Source organism: Copadichromis virginalis, linkage group LG16, assembly GCF_057382275.1.
Source record: "Copadichromis virginalis isolate Kocher_CV1m ecotype Utaka linkage group LG16, C_Virginalis_male_GT1.1, whole genome shotgun sequence".
NCBI lineage: Eukaryota > Metazoa > Chordata > Actinopteri > Cichliformes > Cichlidae > Copadichromis > Copadichromis virginalis.
In genome coordinates, this window is record NC_140633.1 from 28,026,107 (window position 1) to 28,034,728 (window position 8,622).

Here is an 8,622-nt window from a genome sequence, read left to right on the forward strand (position 1 = left end):
AGATTTTTTGTTTTTTCGCAGAGCAGATCAGACTCTTTCAGATGTTTTAGTGCAATGTCTTATCTGGGCTTTCTATTCTTGAGTTTAGCCAGTGGTTTGCACCTTGCAATCCCCGTATATTTCCAATCATGAGGGTGTGTCCCGATTTTAGACATTGACAATAATACTCTGACCCCCCAAGCGTGTTCTTCACTTGATTAGATGTTGTGATGAAGGTTTTCCTAACCAAGGAAATAATTCTTCCAGGCACTTTTGGTGCTGTTGAGCTGGTAAGTGCATTTATTCATTTATCTGCTCATTATTTTAAAGAATATATCATATTATTGATTTGGCCATTCCTATCTCTCTCATAGGTTTATTTTGGTTGTCTAACAATGACCTCCTTCACTTGCATTGCCACCTCTTTGGACCATATATCCAGAGTTCTAGTGGGAACTACCAAATGCAAGTTTAACACTTGGAATCAACAATTTTATCTGCCTTATTTGTCATGAAATACCAAGAGAAGAGGCCTCACCTGACCATTGTTATACAAATATACATATATGGACCTGACTGTATCACATTCTTCTGGAATAGCATTCTTTGAAAAGTTTATATTTCAGTTACAACTTTGGTTTTAATCATTATTCTTAATGTAGGATGAACTATACGTATTTAATAAGGTGAGCAAAAGGTAACTGTAAATATGGAACTACAACATTCTAAAAGACTCGAGACTCGACTCAAAGACTTGAGGGTATACTCACTATCCTGTCAGCTATCATCACTGATGTACACCCACTCCTCTCATACACAGCCCACACAGTTGGAATCTTCTCTCATTAATCATTTAGACGAAGCAATTTGTGGAGCACCTGTCCCAAGCAGAAGGCCATTAGGGTTTTCGATAGAAGGAGCACAGTGGGTCTAATGGCTTTTCAGAGGATCTTATTGGAAGACATATTGGATTTTGCACTACACATAGCCACTAGCTTTAAGATAGTCAGAAGTGAAGCACAGCTTAGTGTGTTAAATGCTGCAGTATATATGAGGAAGAAGAAAAAATGTTCTTAGTCAGCATGTTTGCCCCAGCATTACCCATTAAGTTGGCTTAATTGGCTAATTGTTGGTAAATGTGGACTTTTTTGTTCTCAGAGGGCTTGAGTAGCCTACCCTACACTCAGAAAAATAAAGGTGCCAACTGGAACCAAAAGTGGTTCTTTAGACTGATGCCATAGAAGAACCTTTTTTGGTGCCACAAAGAACCTTTCAAACAATGGTTCTTTGAAGAACCATTTCTTTCAGTGGTTCATTGAAGAACCTTTAAAGGTGCCCCAAAGAACCATCAAGAAATGGTTCTTTGGGGCACCTTTAATGGTTTTTCAAAGAACCTTTTTAAAAATGGTTCTTTAAAGAACCATTTTAAAGAACCTTTTTTGAGTGGTTCTTTAAAAAACCATTTTAAATCTTTCAAAATAAAATGCATCATAAATTGAATTTGAGTAAGGTAAAATAAATACAAGCACAGCATAGACATATATTAATGGTTTATTGTCATTTTGTAGTATACCAAAAGACAAAAAGGCATTTTAACCCTCAGCACAACATCACTACTAATACGTGTCACATATTAGTGTTTTAAACAGTAATAATTAAATAAATATATATATATATATATATATATATATATATATATACACACACACACACACACACACACACACACACACATATATATACATATATATACACACACACACACACACACACATATACACACACACACACACACACACACACTCAACAAAAATATAAACGCAACACCTTTGTTACTGCTCCCATTCCCCATGGGATGGACGTAGAGACCTAAAATTCATTCCAGATACACAATATAACCATCCCTCCCAAACAGTGGTCACAAATCAGTCCAAATGTGTGGTAGTGGGCACATCTGCCATATTGAGATAATCCATCCCACCTCACAGGTGTGCCACATCAGGATGCTGATCTGACATCATGAGTAGTGCACAGGTGTACCTCAGACTGCCCACAACAAAAGGCCACCCTGGAATGTGCAGTTTTTTGCGCTATTGGGGGTCTGGGGACCCAGAACCGGTCAGTATCTGGTGTGACCACCATTTGCCTCATGCAGTGCAACACATCGTCGCATGGAGTCTATCAGATTGTCAATTGTGGCCTGTGGAATGTTGGTCCACTCCACTTCAATGGCTGTGCGAGGTTGTTGGATATTCGTGGGAACTGGTACACGCTGTCGTATACGCCGGTCAAGCACATCCCGAACATGCTCAATGGGTGACATGTCCGGTGAGTATGCTGGCCATGCAAGAACTGGGACATTCTCAGCTGCCATCTGCCCTGAACAATGTGAACCATGATTCATCCGTGAAGCGCACACCTCTCCAACGTGCCAGACGCCATCGAATGTGAGCATTTGCCCACACAAGTCTGTTACGGCGACGAGCTGGAGTCAGGTCAAGACCCCGATGAGGACGACGGGCATGCAGTTGAGCGTCCCTGAGACGGTTTCTGACAGTTTGTGCAGAAATTGTTTGGTTGTGCAAACCAATTGTTCCAGCAGCTGTCTGGGTGGCTGGTCTCAGACGATCTTGGAGGTGAACCTGCTGGATGTGGAGGTCCTGGGCTGGTGTGGTTACACGAGGTCTGCGGTTGTGAGGCCGGTTGGATGTGCTGCCATATTCTCTGAAACGCCTGTGGAGACGGCTTATGGTTGAGAAATGAACATTCAATGCACGGGCGACAGATCTGGTTGACATTCCTTTTTTTTTTTTTTTTTTTTTTTGGCCTGTCCCGTTTGGCTCTTTTGCCATCAGAATTGTTGTCTAAAGGCAAAGAAAGATGCCCAACGGATTTACTTTACCAAACTGACCATCCCAGCCTTGCCGTAATGGTCCATTTGATTCACCTTTTATTGTTTATTTTATTTTCACTTACTGAATACGGGACAGACTTGACTGGGGGAAAGAAGGGGAGAAAGAAAGAGGGAAAGAGAAACAGCTGAGAAGAGGGACGGGGGAGAAGGGCAAAAGACAAAAACCAACAGAACGGGCAGAGAAAAAAAAAAAGCATATATCAATCACCTGGATCACCTGCTGAGAAAGAAAAAAGAAAGCAAGCAGAAGAGAACAAGAGTACCGTAATTGTCGGGCTATAAGCCGCTACTTTTTGCACAAGCTTTGAACCCTGCGGCTTTTAGTCAGGTGCGGCTTTTCTATAGATTGTCCATGATTTTTGTGATATCGTAAGACGATTTGTTTTGTTTGTTCCGCTGTTGTACGGCACTACGTTGCCTGGCGGAAGGATCGGGGTTCAAGAGTGGTATGTTGGTCACATGTCCATCCGCCAGGCAACATAGTGCCGTACAAGTAGCGCGAAAAACAAACTTCAAAGTAGCGCTACGCGTTCAGCGGGAGTCGTGGATGACGAGCGGCGATAAACTTGCGAAAAGCAAGTTGTGCTCAACTCCACCGGTGGATTCTGACAGCGTGGAAAAGTGTGAAAACATCCACGATCACCAACGGATTTCGAAGGGCTGGACTGCTGCATGATGAAGAGGAGGACACCGCCACGGCCCTTCAGAGGGTGTTCGACTCAGACACTGACAATGACAATGAGGATTTCTTTGGTTTTGAAAGTGACAACGAAGGAAAGAAGCTGAGAGTGGATGACGAAGCCATCCTGATCCTGTTCGTATCCGACACTGGAGAAGAGGACTTTGGTGGTTTTAGAGCGCAGGAAGATGGTGGTGAATGACTGACTTTTCTTCTTGTTAAAGCCGTGTCACTGCACCTGAGCCTAAAAGGTAGTCCGAATCTATTTTTCTGGTGTGCTGTAGGTTATTGTTATGTAATACATTTGTTACTCATTTATGAAGCACAGCACATGTGCAAATATGTACCCATAACTTGTTTTTCAAAATATTAATAAAAGGGGTGTGTCTCCAAACAGCCATCTCTTTCCTGACAATTCCCTTTGTGCATATTCTCTTACATATGATGAGTCAACATTGAAACACCTGCGGCTTTTGGTCAGGTGCGGCTAATGTATGTACAAAACAGGATTTTCCCCTGATTTTAGCTTGTGCGGCTAATATTCAGGTGCGCTTTGTAGTCCGGGAAATACGGTAATAGAATAAACAACATCACAATGATATATGGGAATATGACAGTAAATACTAAATGTTAAACATTATTGTGCAGCACATAAGATCAACAGAACACAGTGTGCTTTGAGGTAGGAGCCAAAAAGGGTGTAGTTTGTGGGTGTGATCACCCGTGTGTACACCTGTGAGCATGGACGCGCTTGTTTTTTGTTTTTTAAAAGGTTCCTTCATGTAATAATCTGCTAGAGGGTGTGGGGGGGCCACAGCCCCGTCCTCCAGGGCGTGAAGCAGGTGTGGAGGAGATCAAAACTCCAGACATCCAGAGGCCCCCAGAACACAAGAGACCAAGGAAGACCAACAGAGGGGCAGCTGCGCCACTGTCCCGGAAAGAGCTGAGGAGAGTCCCAGATGAGGGCTCACTCAGCAGCCGCCGAGCAGAAGCCAGGGGGAGTTGCAGTGACGCGCCCGTGAGCTCCACCGGCAGCCAGCTGCGCCTGAGTGACCGAGCCCCAGGCCGAGAGGCCGGGGGCACCCCACCTCCGAAGTGGCCCGAGCGAGCCCCAGGCTCCAGGCCCCGATAAGCGGCCGCCAAGGAGTGAGCCGGTGTGTACCTGGACGCCCATCCCCGGACACAAAGAACCACCAACGCACCGATGTCTGAGGGGGTCCGCCACTGGCAGGGGAAGTGGTGGTAGGGGGAGATAGGCCTCCAAACCTTGGAGGGCCTGAGATGTCCCCAGAGAGGTGGCGCCTGACACCCAACCTGACATATAGACACAGACATACAGGCACACACAGATACAAACATCCATTCCCACCCTCATGCTCTCATATGCACTTACTCCACACTCAACCAACGTGGAGACAGACATAAAGAGACGTTGTACACACGATCACACTCCCCAAGCGTACTCTACAAACCGGGTCTAGGTGCCCCCGCCCCTGGAGGGGGGAACTGCACCCAGACCCAGGTGGTGTTTCCCTTTTCCCTGCGGTGGGGGGAGGCAGACCGCCCCGACTCCGCAGCAGCAGGAAGGCTCCACACTCCAGACCGCAGTCGGACGGCCAACTCCTCCTCCTAGTCCTAGCCCCCCTGCTCCAGCAGGTCGCAGAGAATGGGGGTGAGAGAAGACTCCAAACCTCCCTCCACCCGCTCATTGTAATGTTGATGCATGTGTGTTCTAAGGTGCATTTAAAACCCAGGAGGGCTTGGAGCTACCTGCCAGAGAGCAGCAGGTAAGCGCATGGTCCCTCCTGCTAGCCCTCAATGTCTACGTGTATTTAAAATTGAGAGGTGGGCAACGACGCCAGGGGTGAGGTGTACACCCTGATGGTAATTTGGACAAAACTGCACATTCCAGGGTGGCCTTTTGTTGTGGGCAGTCTGAGGTACACCTGTGCACTACTCATGATGTCAGATCAGCATCCTGATGTGGCACACCTGTGAGGTGGGATGGATTATCTCAATATGGCAGATGTGCCCACTACCACACATTTGGACTGATTTGTGACCACTGTTTGGGAGGGATGGTTATATTGTGTATCTGGAATGAATTTTAGGTCTCTACGTCCATCCCATGGGGAATGGGAGCAGTAACAAAGGTGTTGCGTTTATATTTTTGTTGAGTGTGTATGTATATATATATATATATATATATATATATATATATATATATATATATATATATATATATCTACAGATAACACAACAAATAATACATGTATTGTTTAATTAATAAAACATCAGAAAGTGATAAAACACATTAGAAATAGCAATAGCTTCATAACAGACCAATAAATCAACACATTTTCATCAGCAGATGTTTGCATGTTCAGTAAAAATATTTCAACAACAAGTTTATGATTAAAATGATCAATGAACTTCAGCCTTACGCTATGTAATGTACGTTTCATGTTGTACTCATGGTCCTTTGTTAGTCCAGTTTAGGATAATGTCTCTGACGTATGTTTCATATCAAATATATGTCATATCAAAACAAGCCCACACCTGCAGTTGTTTCAGTTTTTCACTGTCAGCTGGTCAACCTCACTCAGCCGGACATCCATATCAGCCAACCAAACGACAAGTTCCTCCCTTTGTGCTTCAAACCCCTCCCACTCTGAGACAAGGAGCTGAAAGAGAGAGAAAAGAGTCAATTATAAAGAAGAGAGAAAAGTGAAACCCTCCTCAGAAGGTCTGACTCGCATACCTGCAGTTGACCTGTGATGAACTCCAGTTTGGCGTTCACGTCATCCCTCGCCGATGCCAACAGCCGAGTCTGCAGGGTGCCCTGGAAGAGCTGAGTTAATGTTCGACTCCTCCTGGTCAGGCTCTCCAGCTGGATGATCCGAGGTCTCCCCTCTCACCGCTGCCTCTGAACACAGAAACACAAATTGCATCTGAAGCAGGAGGTGCAGATTTTTTTTCTATTCTTTTCTAAATCCAGGCTAGATCACGTGGAGGTATTTGGAAAACTTTTTTGGCCAGTGGACGACTGTTGTCTTGCAGAAAGTCAAATCAAACATATGCGATACACAATCAATTCACAAGAACACATTATAAAAAATAAGTCCAGTTCTTGCCTGATTTCAACTGAATTCTGCATCAAAACAGGGTGACAGAAGTAAAACGAGTGCACAAAGCCTCACTTTGTACAAGTGTGGCTAAGTGTACTATTAAAGTTCTCCTCTATGCAGACGACTTTCCTGTTTTCAAGGCACAACTTGGATCTGCTGTACGAATCTTATGGATACACACTAAATGAAACAGTAGTGTGCATGACTCCAGATTCTGATCCCTCATCCTAATATGGTCCCAACATAGCAACAGCAATAAAGCAAATGTTGAGGCTTCAAAATACAAAGTCCATAAATCAATGGCTGACATGGGTTTTATCATAAGGGTGATAAATATACAGATTTCAGTCTGTCTTAGAGATTTGATGTTCATTTACCTGCAGATGCACTATACGTGCCTGCTCTGTGGTTTTTCCACAACATTTTGCACATCACTATTTAATACAGGAAGTAGGTGAACTAAAACAAGTCATCTTTCTTTGTGAGAGGACCATATTAATGAAACAAACCTCAATGACATCATAGGGATCCCTACAGATGCTCCTGCTGCTTCTCTTCCTCCTCATCCTAAGCTTCCTTCTCCTTGTCCTCGCCTTCCATCCAATTGCAATTCAACCTAATTGTGTTTCTCCCTCCTCTTCCTCATTTTGTTGGAGCTGTGAACACAATTAATGTGAATCTGGATTAATTTGTGCAAACAAGAAAAATCTACAGCTTTTTGGTCAGAGGTGCTCTTGTGATTTAAGCCGGGTAGAGTAGATTTATGTGTTGATGCTACCTGCTTTAGCTCTGGCTGCTGAGTGATATTTACTCCCTGGCTGGATTACAAACTTTAACCATGTGCTGAACTTTGGCCCAGCGTTGATACCTCTTGTTAGTATAACGACCTCTTCTTAGCTTGTATGTATGATGTATGATGGTGGATAAATGAAATATACAAACAAATTTAACTATATTACAAAAGAACATCTATCTTGGAAACATCAAATGACTGGAGCATAACTTGTCAACTAGTCCGAAAATAAGTTATGCAGGAACAGTCAAAGACACACCTTCTCATGTCACATTTCTATTCATTTGTATATAATTAGATTAGACAATAAAGAGTCATCTAATCTAATTATTCATTCAAAACACTTATGCATAGCTGTATTTTATACAGCTCATACAGAATTCAAAGTACAGGTTCATGTGAGTATTTAATGTACGGCTCAGATCTACAGAATTTCAGAGTTTCTAGAGCAGACACAGAGCTCACATCACAGCAGGGTTCAGGCGCCATTTTAGTGACTTTAACAATATATTAAATTTTAATTTCGGTCTAGCTGACACTAGGTTATGTACGCAGCACGCAATTGAACCCCATATTTTAGAAGCCAAAGGTTCAAATTAGCTGGGAGCACCTTCACTTAATTATAACAGTGGTTTTGTTAGGAAAACAGTTTCTGTATACCGGATACTAAATTGCGCTGACCTCAACGGCTAACGTATCTAGCTAATCGCTACTGTTAGCACAACATTAACAACAAGCTACAATGACGACTAACAAAAACAAAACAGTAATAAGGTTTTCATGAAAATGTTTTACCTTTTCCAACAGTCCCAGAATCCACAGCTTCAAAGTCCGGCAGGTACTGAAGACTGTTATCCGCCTCGCTGTCACCGGCCGTGAGTTTTTTTCCCGAAAGGTCAAGGCCCGCCGCTCTGTCTGCGCATGTGCATCCCAACGACTGACCCCCTCCGTCCGCTCCCGGGAGGTTACAGTATGACGTGTTCTGACGTCACTCTCTCTCTCTCTGTCATTTATTTGGCTCGAAACACATATTAACAAATTGATCAGTGATGAACAACTACTCAGATCATTTACCTAAGCAGTGTGCTTTGTCAAAACGAAGTCTGTGTCCATTACACTGACATTCTGT

At 43.6% G+C, this 8,622-nt stretch overlaps 1 long non-coding RNA gene across 1 annotated transcript; it reads right to left on the minus strand.

Moving 5' to 3' along the window:
- Window positions 1–5,836: 5,836 nt before the first annotated feature.
- On the minus strand, window positions 5,837–8,399 carry LOC146691003 (uncharacterized). The gene is made up of 4 exons (XR_014915516.1): window positions 8,289–8,399; window positions 7,210–7,356; window positions 6,334–6,498; window positions 5,837–6,256 (listed from the first exon to the last, which is right to left on the minus strand). It is a non-coding gene; the product is annotated as an uncharacterized LOC146691003 (long non-coding RNA).
- Between the last annotated feature and the right edge of the window lie 223 nt (window positions 8,400–8,622).